Raw genomic sequence first — 17,049 nt, 5'->3', positions numbered from 1 at the left:
GTTAATATTATTTTATCATACTTTGTGTTTGGGAACAAATTCCGCATCTCTGTTAAAACAAAAGGATTTACTCTGAAAATGTTTATAAAGCATAAATGAAACCGGTCTTTTCTGGCCGGGATTTTGGGGATGTCATAGTCAGCACCCCAGAATGGCTTGACATGGGTAGGTCAGGCACCCCATAATTGCCCGACAGTATGTATGATTGTATGGTATGTGGTATGTTGGGGGGACTCACTAAGCTTCGTGCTTACCGTTTTTAGTTTTTGTTTCAGGTACCTCTTCAACTAAAGGGAAGGAGCTGGCAGGGTAGCAACGCATCGCACACTTATGATTTCCGCTTTGAGAACCCTGGGATTGTACTCTGACATTTTACTATTAGATGTTATGGTTTTTGAGATTTGTGATTTGTTACTTGATGTTTTGAATTGATAGCAATGATGTTTTCAGTAAACTATTTTTATAAGTAATGTAAATAAACAAAAAAATTTGGGTCTCGATTTTGGGATGTTACAAGTTGGGATCAGAGCCTTGGTTTGAGGTAATTCGAGCACACCTTCAAGGGTGCATGGACTCAAACCGAGGGCTTGAAGGATTTTTACAAGAAAAATGGTTTTCTAAAATTTAAAAATAAGGAGTTTTGAGAAAGAACAAGGTGTATGATGCGTGCGACCGGCCGAGCTCAAGTAAGTTTTCCCCAAGATACCTATACATGTTATGTTATATGATATGATTATGAGAACTGCATGCTAGACTAGGACTAAGGATCTAGGGAGGATGCCTTGTATGCATGTTATGTGATTATGAGAACTGCATGCTAGATTAGGGCTAAGGATCTAGGAAGGAGGCCTTACATGCATGTTGTATGAGTTTATTGAGCTATACGCTAGAGCTGGTTAGTCAGCAGTATGGTAGCCTGATTAGGTTATGATTGGTAATGGTTACTCAATGCACAAATGCAAATTGCTTTGTGCTTATAGGGGTTCTAGCTAGCTTTAACTAACTAGTAAGCGAGTATGTAATAGTATCCGCAAGCTAGTTAGGGAAAGATGGTAGGACTCGTTGTCCAGCTGATGGCAGAGAGTAGGTTGGAGAGTTCCTAAGGACAAGCCTAGGATGAGATTCATTTGGAAAGCAGTATTAGTAGAATGGACTTGGTGAAGATGAACCAATCCTTGAGGAAAGTACAGATAGATGTGGAAGGTAGTATGGGCTAGTACGCTGTCCTTAAAGGACTTTAGGGGGAGTGGTGCACTAGACTTTCATGGGGTGACAGACCCCATTGCTGCCAGGAGATGGATCGCAGACATTGAGTCTTCGCAGGTGACGAGCTTCTGCCCGGAGGGGTCGAAGGTCCTCTTTGATGCAGGTTGTTTGAGGGATAGAGATAGGGATTGGTGGGAGTCAGTTTCTAACTCGTTGGGAGCCCCACCCATCGAGGCTATGACTTGGTCGGACTCTGTGACCAAGTTCAGCGCTGTGTTTGTGCCAGCCTTGGAGCTTCAGCAGCTGGCCAGGGAGTTTCTAGATATGAGGCAGACTAGGGAAACAGTGGCGGAGATCACCGCCAAGTTCTGAGAGAGGGATTTATTGGTGCCTCAGTATGCGGGGGATGAGGAGATGCAGAAGACCCGCTATCATGACATGTTGAGGGATGACATTCGAGAGCATCTCCGTAACTCAGCCTGCCCTACCCTGGAGTCCATGATTGCCTGGGTGAGGGAGAGGGAGATTGATTTGGAACACCTTAGGAAGAGGAAGGCAGAGTCAGAGCAGGTTACTAGGGTTTCGTCGGAGAAACCCAAGGGATCCGACACTGGGTCGAAGGGCCAGCAGGGACAGAGCCGCTGCAGGAAATGTGGCAGGCCGCATGAGGGAGCTTGTAGAGCGGGATCATCAGGTTGCTACATGTGCGGCAAGACGGGGCACTTTGGCAGGGATTATACTGCTCCTGCCCCCACTTTTCAGACATCAGACCTGATTTGGTTTCATTGCAATTAGAGGGGCCATAAAAAAGATAACTACCCTAGATTGACAGCAGCAGAAGCACTGCCAGTGGTGGCGCCGACTCTAGCGACTGCACGGGTTACGGATGGCCAGAAGGTCAAGTCAGAGGCTCCAGTGGTGAGGAGCCGAGCTTTTCAATGGACAACCAAGGAGGCATGTGCCGCACCAAATGTGGTGACGAGTATGGTTTCTTCTCACTAACTCTTATTATCTGGCGCTTGTGATATTGATGTATTATGTTATATGTTTTGTTTAGGATCGTCCCATGTGAACGGTATCCCAGTTTAGGTGTTTTTTGATTCAAGTGCTACCCGATCATTTTTCTTTCTTGTGCTTAACAAGAGGTTCCCTAAGTCTTCATGCATGTTAGATTGCCCTCTAAAGGTCGAGATTGCGGATGAACGATCAGTGCGAGCATCAGAGGTTTTCAGGGATTGTCTTTTGAGGCCGTTCGAGGAGCGCTACTTGGTAGACTTGGTTCCCATACCATTGCAGGGGAACAAGGTTATTATAGGCATGTATTCATTGAGCCCCAATGGGGTGGTGATCGATAGCGCGTAATAGTTGGTTCGGGTTAGGACCCCTTGTGGGGGAGAGCTAGTGATTCAGAGCGAGAGGCCACAACGTGGACCGGTTTTATGTTTAGCAGCGAGGGCTAGACGCTACCTCCAGTGGGGGTGCGCATGGTATATCGCCTATGTCTTGGATACCAGGGAGACGAGCGAGGCGACAGTGAGTGGCGTGCCGGTGGCACAAGAGTACGCAAATGTATTTCTAGAGGAGCTGCCTGGAATACCTATGAGAGGCAGGTAGAGCTCAGGATCGACCTAGCCGTGGTGCGGCTCCGATCGCCAAGTGTCACAACTAGGAATTTTGATGCTTTGTAAATATTAAACAATGATAACATGGTGATTACAACTTGAAAGCATGTATGATGCTTATTCAATGACAACAAAAATTTCATCAAACTCTCTATACAAACACTTCAAATAGCGAAATAAAGTTGGAAACCCTAAAGATCCTAGTTTAAGTCCATTTTGGACTAGGATTTTCTTATTGGGCCAAATGGGCCAATAAGCTTCCAATTTGACAATTTTGGGGCTTAAAACTCTTAAATGGACCCTAATTGGACCCAATTGCATGAAACTTAACATTTTTCGCCTCAAAAGCCTAGAATGGACTAATTTATCTCTAATGGGCCTTATTGGGCCATAACAAAACTAAATAGCCCTAATGGTCCATAAAACTCATACTTTGATGAATATTACGCCGTGAATTACTCTAAAGGCCCAATGGGCCGAAAACCTACTTAGTGGGCTCATGGTTTCGAACAAAATCAAGCAATGGCGCAAGATAAACTACTTCCTTCCTCCTAAGTCCAAGAATTCGGCCCAACTACAAAAGAAAATGGAAGAGTTGGCTTTTAAGGTTGCCACCTGATGTGCACGCAAGTACCCATTAATTTTATATTTATAACCTAAGAAACTTAGACGAACTATGCACTTGTAGGCAGTGTACCTAGTCAAATTATAGTATAGCTTAGGTAAGTCGGGTGTCAATCATAGGGAACGGTGTTATTAATTAATTTATTTACTACTAAATTAATCTAATTGTTAACAAGCTAAAAAGGGGGTTTTATCTTATTTTGCAAGATCAAACTAACTTAACTCAATTTCAATCAATAATTTAAAGACACTCTTATCTAGTTCAAATCCACTTCATCCTTATGGTTAGCTTATAATTATGGATTATTAAGTTGGTTATCATTATATTAGTAATTTAGGTCTAAATTCACCAATAGTTAATTAATTCATGTAAAACTATGTATGGTCACACACAATTAAACACAGAACCAATTATGTTTATGAATATGCTATGTAAGATTTATCATGCAAACACATTTATGGTCATAATCTATGTTCTTTAGCACAACAAGGTTAATTACTTCAATTACTAACTAAGATTTTGGTTGATCCTATCTCTAGCAATTAAATGTTCACTAAATTACTAGGTTATCAAGTTCATGCAGTTAATGGTCACTAAGCTACACATAACATGAATTTAAGCAACTAAAGCAACAACATGAGCATGCTAGGTAACAATAAATTAAAGACAAGCAATTCACCAACTAAATAAATCCATATACAATTATGCTATTCATAAGTTTGAAGCTTCATCTAGCTAGATAAGAGTAGCTAGATTCAGCTGCTCATAGTGGCAACTAACATGATAACACAACTCAAATAAGAAAACATGTTCATAAGTATTAACCAAGTAAACAAATTACGAACCTTTTCTCATTTGGTGTTGAAAACCCTTTTCTAGGACCTTTCTCCTCCTGTAAATCAGCTCCTGGAACCTCTTCCTCCAGCAAAAAGTCCCCCAAATCGTAATGGGCAAAGGTATTTATAATATCTTCAAATTTACCGTTCACGTCGTGAGAATTTAAGTCTGACGTCGTGAATTCGAGATAATCGTATTTGGCAAGGATTCCTTCACCCGGATACTTATCTTCTAACTTCCTCTACTCACGTCGTGAACCATCAACTGTTCATGCCGTGAGTACGTCTTTTGGGTGTTTTTTTCATTCTTCTTTTCTTCAAGCCCCCCAAAGTTCCAAGTATTGTCACTTCTTGTCCCTTTATTTGAAAATACTTTTATTTGGCTGCACATAACAATTTATCCTTATAAGTACCATAATTTTGTGCAAATAACCAAAATATTTAATAAAATGTAGACCAATATTGCCTAAAACTATGTATAAATATGGCAATATCAAAACACCCCACACTTGGGCTTTGCTTGTCCTCAAGCAAATCTACTTTTTTTAACTTAAACCTTCATCACTAGCATTTCATAGATCAATCCAATTCCAGCTGAGCCATTATGCCAAGACCTCAACACATGCATTTGTGCCTAAATTTTTTCCTAAATGACCCCCCATACTTTAAATACTCACAATCTTGATAAACAATTACCCACTTCTTTCGAACAATGCACATTTTATGCAACCCTCCGAATCCATCCTCAGAGAGCTTTCTAACCTCAAGATATTTTTGTAAAGCTACCCAAGCATACATAAACTAGAGAATTACAACTTTTTAGAAGATACCACAACTTGGAGCTCTTGAATTCTTCTTTTCTTTGATGTTTAATCTCTAACTTCATTGAATTCACTTCTTTCATGATTTTTGGCATCTTCAAAAAAAAATTATTCTTTAGAACTTTGATCTTCTGATCTTCAACTTTGATAGCTCCAAAATTGTTCAAGAGTTTTTATTTTATTTTTGTACTTTTTCTCTTTTTTTTACATGTATAAATTTTTTTCACTCAAAACCCTACATGCTTAAGCAGGGGCACTTAACTTCAACCTTTATTGGTTAAGACATATCTTTCCTGAATACACTTCAGGTTTAGGCTGCTAAACATTTTGCATTCCTCAAACTAAGCAGGTTCATGTTTTTGTTCCATGGCTTCACTAAAATAAGAGAGGCCACAAATGTATTATAACGTATATCGGCTCAACTAAACATTTGAGCTCTTATTGGATCATTCCACTAGCAAGTACAGTTCAAATGATTACTACTAGATCCAATTAATAAAAATTCTTAAAATTTACCAAATTATCTAGCAATTTTACTTTTATACCCCCTACCCCACACTTATTTCATACAATGCCCTCATTGTTTGCTTAAATAATATAAAAATTAAGAGAAGGGAGAAAAAGGAACAGACTCTCCTGGCATAGTGGTGTGATCTTCTCCAAAAGTGTGGTTGAAATATGCATTTCGACTATTGGACCTCTTCAAAAATAAGAACTTGTACTTGATCTTATGAAACCAGCCATCAATAAAAACTTCAATCTTCAAAAAGAATGGTGCAAGCCTCCAAATCATGTAGACAATGTGGGAAAGCATACGCCACATTGTATATTTAGAGAAAACAGCCCATCAAATCGTCACAAAAGTGTCATAAGGAATGGTAGTAATTCCGTATAAGGAAGAAGAATGGAACGAAATGAATATGGTGGAAATTCACAACTCATGTTGTGAATGAGTACAGGCTCATGACGTGAAATCGCTGAAGCGCACATTCTGATTTTCCTTGAAGCCTTGTTCACGATGTGAGAAATATTGTGTCACGACATGAATCCCGGGTAAACCAGAATTAAAACTTCCTTCTTCCTTGTAATATATATATATATATATATATATATATATATATATATATATATATATATATATATATATATATATATATATATATATATATGCACCAGTTAACATCGTAACGAATTAAGACCTTTCTAAATGCAGTGTATTTTGACGTCTCTTCTAACTATAACCTCTCTCTCGACTCACCCCACACTTATTTCCAATTGTGGGTTTCGACTTTCAACTTCTAAACTTGAATGAAACTCTCCTAAACAAATACGACTCTTGACTCGACCTTACTCCTTCCCCAAGACTCCTTAGCAAACTGAAAAATCAATAACCAAAGAAGAGAAAAGTAACATAATATCTTAATGTCTTACAATCCAAACAAATTTAAAATCAAAATAAAAAAAACCAAACAAGTCTAAAATAAACAAAATAAAACTAAATGATCAGTCATCTTCATCCTCCTCATTTCCTCCACTAGTGCCCGCTCCCTCGCCTCTATATCCTCGATACTCTATCCACCTCAGGCAAATTGGGTAATGATACCACAAATGAGGCGGCGGCTCCACCCCAAGGTGTCGAAGCACGTTCTCCATGGTACCCCCAATCCAAATGACACTCAAAGATAACTGGTCAAAATAACCAACCATATCACCCCCAAAAGGTGCACCTATCATGGGTGCGGGTGGATGCATTGGCTGCCCTCTCTCTCTCTCTCTCTCCTCTTTTTCTCATGTTTCTTCTCCTGGGTCGTGGCTGTGGTTGTTGTACTGGTTGTGTATCAGGCTGCTCATCACCCTTATCATTACCCTCATCATCTGAAGGTACTATTCGTCAATGCGACCCAAAGTTCCTGACAACCCGCATAGTCTCCAAATACCCCATGCCAAACTCATGCTCATCTACACAAGTCATGAAATGAGTAATATCAGGGACAACCAAATGATACGAGCAGGCCAAATGCGTAATAAATTGCCCTCCACAAATGGGGCTCCTCGGGCGAGAACTAGCTGCAGACTCGGCCATAAAACATGCCAAAAAATACGGAATGTTGCAACACACTCCAGGCTACATGATACACCACAAAAAGAATAGATTTTGCTTTGTTACTTTATCTACATGCCTCCTATCATTAATGGATAATGTGATGAAACGGTGGAGTAAGCGGTGGATATGGGACCGAATACTACTCTCGGGAGACACTCGGGAATTAAAAATCTCGGATGCAATATTATGCCAAAAAGCATATCCAGTGACACACTCCGTGTGCCCTCTAGCTGCCTCGCTCAAAAACATACCAAATTCAGGTGTCATTGCCTCTTGTCGATCTTATAGCCCAATTATCGAAGCAAATTCAACGAGGCTGCACTCCCGATACTCACCCCCTAACCAGAATACCAAAGCTTGCGGCCAGTGTGGGTCATGGACAGTCTCCTGGAATGTCACTGTTGAGAAAAACTCAACACAAAATTTCTTATACACCCGCTCTTGGATCCGAAATAGGTTTAGCCACCCCGAGCAAGTGACGGAACACCCATCTCCAATTAATATTTTTGTTAAAAACGGGGACAACCTCTCCACGAGCCCGACTTCCCTTAACCGCGTCCAATTAATCGTAGGAGCAACAGAAATCTCTCGGTTGTAGAGCCACCCTAATTTGTTGTTCGAACGGGTTAAGATGTCATGAGAGATTGTTGTGGGAAAATTGTAAAACGGGTGTAAACCTGCAACTCCAAGAGGTTCCTCACTTCTAGGACCCATTTCTAGAAAAAACAAGAAACAAACACAGCCAAAAGAAACAATCCACAAGTTTAGAAACAAAAGAAAAAGAAAACTGTTCAGCCAATAATTCACATCGTGAATTCCTACGAACTCACGTCGTGAGTTCTTCATCGATGTCAAATTTTGTTTTGTTCCTGTATAAATCGGCCAATACAGTGTTGGGGGTTTACTCCTATGGTATTTTCAACCATAAATCATCAACATTCCAAGGCTAATTCACAAATTCTAGGGCATATTTTATACATTTCAATCAACTAACAAACCCTAAACCTAAGTTCAACTTTTAGAGAAGAATTAAATTTAGTAGTTAAGAACCATTACCTTAGATTGAAGTATTACGTAAAACAAAGGAAACTAGAGGGGTTGTCGGCAAATATCGGACGGAGGGGACCAGCTGCCGTTTTCACTTCGTGAGGAATAAACAAATGGTAGGTCAAACTGATTCCTTATCCTTTAATATGTGGTCCCGAATAATTTACAACTTACGTTGTGAAGCCGGAATGGTTCACGTCGTGAGTCCTTTCTGGACTTAAAATTGGGTCAATTAAATAAAAAGTGGGCTAAGTCACATATTGGGTCTTTACTGAAAGTGGGCAGGCAAAAAAAAAATATAGTTATCATATAGAATAACCATGCCCGTATCTCATATGAATTCACGTCATGAACCCATAATGGTTCACGTTGTGAGTACTTTCTGATCATGAAATTTATTAATTTCTCCAAATTTAATTTTGTAGGATATTCAACAAGTGTTACTACTTGATTTTAATGACTCCTTATGCAGATAAAAAATTTAGATGACATGATCGACTTCCTAAGAACTAAAAACATACTAAAAACTAAAAACAAAAAGAAAGAAAATGCAAACCAAACTCGGGTTGCCTCCCGAGAAGCGCTTCTTTTTTAGGAGTCTTCAGCTGGACTCCGTGCCTCCTATGTTGAATCATCCGAAGAGTCCACCACTAGGATCTTTTGCTCCTTAAAACGCCTCTTGTAAGCTTGAACACGTCTTTTATATGCCTTCTTCGAATTTTCCTTTTTAGCTTTGACCTCGTCTCCATCAAGCTTGCGTTTGGTCCCTTTAGTCTTCAATTTTCCATCATCTTTAACCTCCAAAGTATCCTTCTCTTCTTTCACCACTGGACTTGTTACTTTTGAAGTGACCACCTCTTCATCACTCAACATCTCATCATTTTCCTTGCTCACCCAAGAAGTTGGATTCGTGTAGGCAATGACTTCAACCAAAAACGGAACAGATGCTCTCGGTTTTGTTCTTTTAACTTGTTGAATTGTTTTGATTTCTTCTTCCATGAGCTTCTCTAATTCTTCAAGTTCATTTTCTTCATCAATGTTACAAGCCTCTTCTTGAGTACGATTCCCTTGAAAGCCATCTTCTATCCCAAAAATTTCCTTTTCATCACCAACCCTCAAGGTGAGCTTAGACTCCCGAATATCAACAAGAGCTCCAGCAGTGTTAAGTAACGAGCGACCAAGAATAATCAGTACATTGGGATCTTCTTCATATCCAATACCACAAAGTCTATTGGAAAAACGAACTTCCCAATTTTTACTAAAATATCTTCTACAATGCCCGGGGGTTATGTCACTTAATGGTTCGCCATGTGAATAGTCATCTATATAGCCTTCAACTTCCGAATATTTAATTTTTGATAAAACGAGTAAGGTATCAAATTTATGCAAGCCCCTGAATCGGCTAAAGCATAAATCTTCATATTATTCCCAAACTCACATGGGAGAGTGAGTCGTCTAGGATGCCCCATCTTCTTAGGTATTTCTCCCAACATAGCTTTTGAGCTTTGCTCACTTAGAATCACCTTAGAATTCTTCTTTAATTGCTGACGAGTGTCTAATAAGTCTTGTAGGAACTTAGCATATTCTTGAATTTTGGCAAGTAAATCAATTAAAGGAGTATTGATAGGAATACCCTTTAATTGATTGATAAATCCAGATGTTCTCTCTCTAGTGGACTGATATTAGCTCTAGACGAGAATGGCAAAGTTGGTTGATAAACTGGAAAAAATATGAATTTCTTCTGTTAAGACTGAGCCCACGACGTGAGCATGGCGGGCTCACGACGTGAACTGAGTGTTCCAACAGATTCTTCAATTTCGAGCTTTGGCTTCTTTGGCTTTGGATCGGGCTATTGTGGCTCCATTTCTAAGGCTTCTATGAACTCAGAAATCACCTCTTCTTCAATATATATGGCCATTACATGAGATTGGGTTTTGTTTTCAGGATTTTTCGGGAACATCTTCTCATTAACCAAAGTGGTAAGTTGACCAAGTTGTACTTCAAGGTTGTTGATGGAGGCTTGCTGATTCTTTATTAATGCTTGCTGATATATCATCATTGCATGATGATTCTTCATTATACTTCTTTTTTCTTCCATTGTAGCGTCATTAGCATCATGTCTTTTTTCTGAAGCTTCCATGAATTTCATCAACATGGTCTCTAATTCTGATTTCTTCTCAACTAGTGGTTTCTCTCTTTGGTAGAAGCCTCGGCCAGTTTGCCTAAATTTCTCTTCTTGTTGCTTCTTGTATTCTTCGTAAGGCAGCCACTCTTTCTTTGGTTTTCTCCAATCTTCATCATATTTGTCCCTGCTTGAGTAGCATACTTGAGTTTTCTTGTTTCCATATTCATCCATATTGCAATCCTTTGTCAAGTGTAGGCCACTACATCTCTCACAACCAACTCGAATTGCATGAATTGATTTGTCCAATTGAGTCAATCTCCTATCCATAGTGCTAAGCATTGCCATCACATTAGCCATCTCTTTAGTTTGTGTACCTCCAATACCTTTTATTCGATCACTCCCTGGGTTGTGATACTCACGAGAGTGCCTTGAAAACTCTTCAATTAGCTTCCTTGGCCTGATTTGGGTTCTTCTTCATTAGTGGTCCTTGCGAATCACGAAGTTGTCTGGTCATGATATTCACCCCATCACAAATATCGACATCTCCTGCTAAATATTGAGGTCATGTTGAGGACAATTCCTTAACAACCCCTTGTAACGTTCCCAGGCCTCGTATAATGACTCTACCGGATTTTGCTCATAGTTGGCAATTGCCTTCTTGAGTTTAGAGATTTTGGAGGGTGGACAAAACTAATCTAGAAATCTCTCGCGCAACTGGGCCCATGTGGTGATCGTACCAGGTGGGAGTGCCTTTAACCAGTCTTTTGCTGCTCCCTTGAAAGTGACTGGTAGCATCCTTAGCAAAGCTATCTCCCTTGGGATATTAGGAGTATTAAAATAATCCGCAATATCGTTCACCCCGTCTAAGTGTTTGAAAGCATCCTCGTGATCCTTCCCATAGAATGGGATATCCTTAAGTGCAATAAGGATATGTCCCTTCAACTTGAATGTGGCATTGGAAGGAATCGTAGGATGTACTAAACCCGACCCTACATCATCACGAATGCGCTTCTTGTAGTCCCCCATGGCCATCTCATGAATGTTCGCCATTTCGATCTCCAGCTCATTCTCAGGCTCACTTGTATGTAATTCAAATTCAGGCTCAGTATCATACTTGGACTCGGATTGGACGGGTATTTGATCTAAGTGTTCAAGCTTTCTCTTATTCTTTGAAGATGAACGTGACTCCTCTGTTTTCTTCCCTGACTTCTTTGAGAACACTGAGTTGAATTCTTGTAAGGGTGTCTTGTTTGGTGTTTGATATTCTTTCACGCTCTTATCCTTCTTTTTGTGAAGTGTAGACTCGGGATCTTCAAGTGGTGGTACCAAAGGTGTGTTAGAACCTCTGGTCATGAACTCCTGAAATGAGACAAAAAGATAAAACATAAAACTGAACTAAGAAAAACAAACTGAAATAAACAAAACTAAGGACTTCAGTTCTCACATTGTGAATCTTAACAGTTCATGTCGTAAGTCCTATAATGCAGAAAAAGAAAAAAAATTAAAACAGAAAAGTAACTTCTTGCAGGTTTGATCCTACAAAAAGGGTCGATTAAATTAAAGCAAACAGACTAATAAACTAAGCCGCTCCCTGGCAACGGTGCCAAAAACTTGATCTGCATGGAAGTACCCCACTAATTTTAATATTTTTAACCTTACAAACTTAGACTAACTATGCACTTGTAGGCAGTTTACCTAGTCAGATTACAGTATAGCTTAGGTAAGTCGGGTGTCGATCACAGGGAACTGTGTTATTAATTAATTTATTTACTACTAAATTAATCTAATTACTAACAAGCTAAAAAGGGGTTTTTATCTGATTTTGCAAGATCAGACTAATTTAACTCAATTTCAATCAATAATTTAAAGACACTCTTATCTAGTTCAAATCCACTTCTTCCTTATGGTTTGCTTATAATTATGGATTATTAAGTTGGTTATCATTATATTAGTAATTTAGGTCTAAATTCACCAATAGTTAATTAATTCATGTAAAACTATGTATGGTCACACACAATTAAACACAGAACCAATTATGTTTATGAATATGCTATGTAAGATTTATCATGCAAACACAATTATGGTAATAATCTATGTTCTCTAGAACAACAAGGTTAATTACTTCAATTACTAACTAAGATTTTGGTTGATCCTAGCTCTAGGATTTCAATGTTCACTAAATTACTAGGTTATCATGTTCATGCAGTTAATGGTCACTAAGCTACACATAACATGAATTTAAGCAACTAAAGCAATAACATGAGAATGGTAGGTAACAATAAATCAAAGACAAGCAATTCACCAACTAAATAAATCTATATACAATTATGTTATTCATAAGTTTGAAGCTTCATCTAGCTAGATAAGAGTAGCTAGATTCAGCTGCTCATAGTGGCAACTAACATGATAACATAATTCAAATAAGAAAACATGTTCATAAATATTAATCAAGTAAACAAATTATGAACTTTTACTCTTTTGATGTTTAAAACCCTTTTCCAGGGCCTTTCTTCTGCTATAAATCGCCTCCTGGAACCTCTTCCTCCAACAAAAAGTCCCCCAAATCGTAATGGGCAAAGGTATTCAATATCTTCTAATTTACCATTCACGTCGTGAGAATTTAAGTCTCACGTCATGAATTCGAGATAATCTTATTTGGCAAGGATTCCTTCACCCGGATACTTATCTTCAAACTCCCTCTACTCACGTCGTGAGTACGTCTTTTGGGTGTTTTTTTCATTCTTCTTTTCTTCAAGCCCCCCAAAGTTCCAAGTATTGTCACTTCTGGTCCCTTTCTTTGAAAATACTTTTATTTGGCTGCACATAACAATTTATCCTTATAACTACCATAATTCTGTGCAAATAAGCAAAATATTTAATAAAATGTAGATCAATATTGCCTAAAACTACGTATAAATATGGAAATATCACCACCTCACTAATACACCACATACTTCCATGCATGGACCAACATGCATCTATAATGGTCAACTCAACTCTCTCTTCTTCTTCCTATTACTCTCGGTCGAGAATCAACACACACACACAGACACACAAAACACTTGAAACTCTCTCTAAATCTTCAAGAACATCTCCTTACATTCCTCAAGAATCTCAAAAATTTAGAAGAGCTTCAAGAGAATCTTCACTTACATCACCAATTCTTGGTAAGTTGTTGTCATACATGAGTTTTTATTTCTATCTATAAGCTAAGAACACTCCTTCATATGGCTACATTTTGTGATCATGTCTTCTAGGACCATCAATGCTTAAATACTTCCTCTAAGAAAGCATTCAAGCCAAAACAACCTCATCTTCTCTATTCTTCTTCAAAACCGAACCCACAAACCTAAGTTGAGTTCATACCCCTCTCTTTTCGGTTTTCACAAGTTTTATGGGGGAGAATACAAGTAAAATGTGTAGATCTATGTGTGTGTTGTATGTTATGTGTGATTTCATGTGCTTATGTGGTAAATATGTAACAAAATAAGAGAAATCTCGAGATCTATGACTCTAGGAGTAAGATAGACATGATTTAAGTTATGTTACACTACACAAGTCAAGAAAAATTACCCTCTAAGGTGATAATAAACATATTACAACATAAAACCCATTTTTGGACATAATTTGTCAAATAAACAAAAGTTGGTTTAAAAATTTGCCATCCACGGTTTTCTTCAGGACTAAAAGAGTTAAAACAGTAAAAATAAATGTTTTTATGAATATCATACTCTTTTAAGGGCTACAAAATGTAATTTGTAGCTAAATGGGCCAAATTTTGGGTTTTTTGGCCCATTGAGCCAAAATTGCGAAAGATACAATTTTCAAGGGATTGAAATGGTAAACTTCTCAAAAACAGGGGTAAAAGGGGTAAACAAAACTAATTTAGGAGTTAAAATGATTTATTTTCCAAACAAGGATACAAAATGTTAACTTTTTTGATTTTGGGCCAAAATTGTATAAGTTGCGAAAGTTTGGGCTCAAACTGAAAAACTCTTTACTGGAGGGGCTGAAACTGCCAAAGAGTAAATTTTGAACTAAAAACATCATTTAAACAAGTCTAGGGGTCAAAGATGTTAAGAAAATGGTTTAAGGGCCTAAAATGTCTTTTTTTAAAAATAAGGGACTAAAATTGTCATTTTTATTAAATAAGGGCTGAAAAGGGTCAAACCAATATTTTGAACAAATTATTTTATTATTAAGATATTTGAGTAAAAAAATACCAAACTACAACTCATGAAAATGGAAAGATGAATATACGTATAATTCCAAATATCGTTATAAATAACTGACCGGCCTCGTGCCGATACGAAATTAACAATCGTTAAATCAAAGTTTCCAACAATTATATTATACCTAAAACAAGTAAACATTCAAATCTTTGGGCTTGAAAGTCTCAAAACATGTTTATTGGGCCTTCGTGACCCATTAACATAACTTTTGAGCCTAATGATAAAAATAAATGTTATTGGGTCTCCTATCACCCAATTACATGTTTAAGGGACCCTCAATAGCTTTTAGGTGCTATTGGGCCTCAGTGGCCCATTAGCATTGCTAGTAAGGTCCAAATAAATCATATGCGAGCTAGACCAACGCGTCCGACGCATACTCGACAGCCTTAAATAACAAACGTGATTAGTAGGATCTCGTGGTCCTATTCTTCTCGTCTGTTAGGCTCACCATCAATTCAAGTAAACAAATACCGGTCGATAATCAATAGTAATCAAATTCATTAGGATTTGGTGAGTAATAACGGGCGGCACCAACGAGTGTCGGTCGTAGTCTGTAGTTATAATCAAAGTCTCCTGGAGGGAGGGCGAGAGTTTGTATATAGATCTATATGGGGGTGACTCCCCCACACCTTAGGTGTTCGCTACAGTTAGACTTGGCCAGTCTAGGGTGACAAAATTTTAAGATCAATTTCAACGTTTGCCAGAGTGCCAAGACAGACAAACTAGTCATTATCATGCATGGTTATAACGACTCACATAAACAAATCCAATACTATCCGAGTAATCAAGGAAATATCATAATCATTCGTTGTGACGGTATAACAATTTGAAACAATTATTATTATTATTATTTTATCGGAAAGCATTGGGTTTTTCGGGGGAAATCAACACCATTCATTTGTGCTTTTCAATAACTATAATGCAAAACTTTTCATTTATACACGCTTTGAAATCATCCATGCATAAACCTATGGATCTTCACACTTTTGTATAAACAATGGTCTTTTCAGAAAATATCGGATTTTCTGGGTTTTATAAACTATACAAACATTTTCAAAACAACCATACTTATGAACTCACCAACATTTCATATGTTGACGTTTTTCAAAATAACTTGTATTCTCAGGTAACAGGTAAGCCAACGAGTAACACCAAGTTTGTTAGGATATTATGCTTTTGTAAAAACTATCAAACAACTTATATTATGGATATGTATTGATTAAACAATGTATTTGATGTGAATAATGTCAGCTATAATGTTTTGATGCATGGTGATGTTTATGTTATGATTCATGTATATGTTGGAATAGTGTCTAAGGCTGCAACTATATTAGGCAAGTATTTGACCCAGTTGTGCATGGTCCTTTTAGGTTGCCTTCACCATAGCAACTTGAGAGGATGATTTATTAAGAGAGAATAAATATTATTAATATATTATGAGAATAATATAAAGAATAATAATATTGTTATTTGATTAATATAAGTCATAAATTAATTAGTATTAATTTGTTGACTTAAAGAGATTAATTAAATAAGAGGGTATAAACTGTCAATTGTTTGATAGTTAAACTTTAGACTGTAAATCCATATTGGATAGGGGTTGGACGAATTCTAGAAGCTAGGGATAGCTTAAAATCGTCCAAGGCTATTTAAGGAATGGATTTGGATTGCTTTAAGAGAAGATTATCCAACTAGGGTTTAAGCTGTAACCCTTAAGGAGTCTACAAGTATAAATAGACCCTATGGCAAAGGGAAATTGGCACTTCATCTAAAGTAGAGAACCCCTGGCCGAATTCCCTTCCCTCTCCTCTCTCCCAAATCATCCTCCTTGTTATTTGTTGTTTGTAAGCCATTAGAGGAGTGACAATTGTGACTCTAGAGCTCCAAGACAACAAGATCAAACAAGAGATTCAAAGGTATGATTCTAGATCTGATTTAGTATTGTTCTTACACATAATTATTCATTAGAAGTCTTGGATTCAAAGCATGTTTAATTAGAAAGCCTAGATTCAAGCATTAGGGTTGCATACGCACATAGTAAAGTTCTTATGGCTAAAACCCATCAGTGGTATCAGAGCCTAGCTTGGTTTCTATTAAATTGTTGCTTATTTGTTTGAAACTTAACTGCAAAATTCGATTTTGTGTTTCTGAGTCATGGACTCGGCGAGTTCCATAGTGGACTCGGCGAGTTGGCCTGACTCGGCGAGTCCTTTGGTGCACTCGGTGAGTCCAAGCGTCAGGAATGACCAGATTCGGGATTTCTTCATGATTATCTTATGGAAACTTACCTTAATCATATTAGATCAACCCTAATCCGATTTTTTGATATATATGACTATAATCTTGATCTAATTAAAGATATTTATCAACTAATAAAATATTTAATTTCCTTATATGATAATTAATTAATTATTTTGATTAATTTGGTAAT

At 37.8% G+C, this 17,049-nt stretch overlaps 1 non-coding gene across 1 annotated transcript; it reads left to right on the top strand.

Moving 5' to 3' along the window:
* Positions 1-10,945: 10,945 nt before the first annotated feature.
* Positions 10,946-11,052, top strand: LOC111880121 (small nucleolar RNA R71). The gene has a single exon (XR_002846370.1). It is a non-coding gene; the product is annotated as a small nucleolar RNA R71 (small nucleolar RNA).
* The last annotated feature ends 5,997 nt before the right edge of the window (positions 11,053-17,049 follow it).

Source organism: Lactuca sativa, chromosome 5 (genome assembly GCF_002870075.4).
Source record: "Lactuca sativa cultivar Salinas chromosome 5, Lsat_Salinas_v11, whole genome shotgun sequence".
Taxonomy (NCBI): Eukaryota; Viridiplantae; Streptophyta; class Magnoliopsida; order Asterales; family Asteraceae; genus Lactuca; species Lactuca sativa.
The sequence above is the reverse complement of the archived record's forward strand: the minus strand, read 5'-3'. Positions and strand labels throughout refer to the sequence as shown.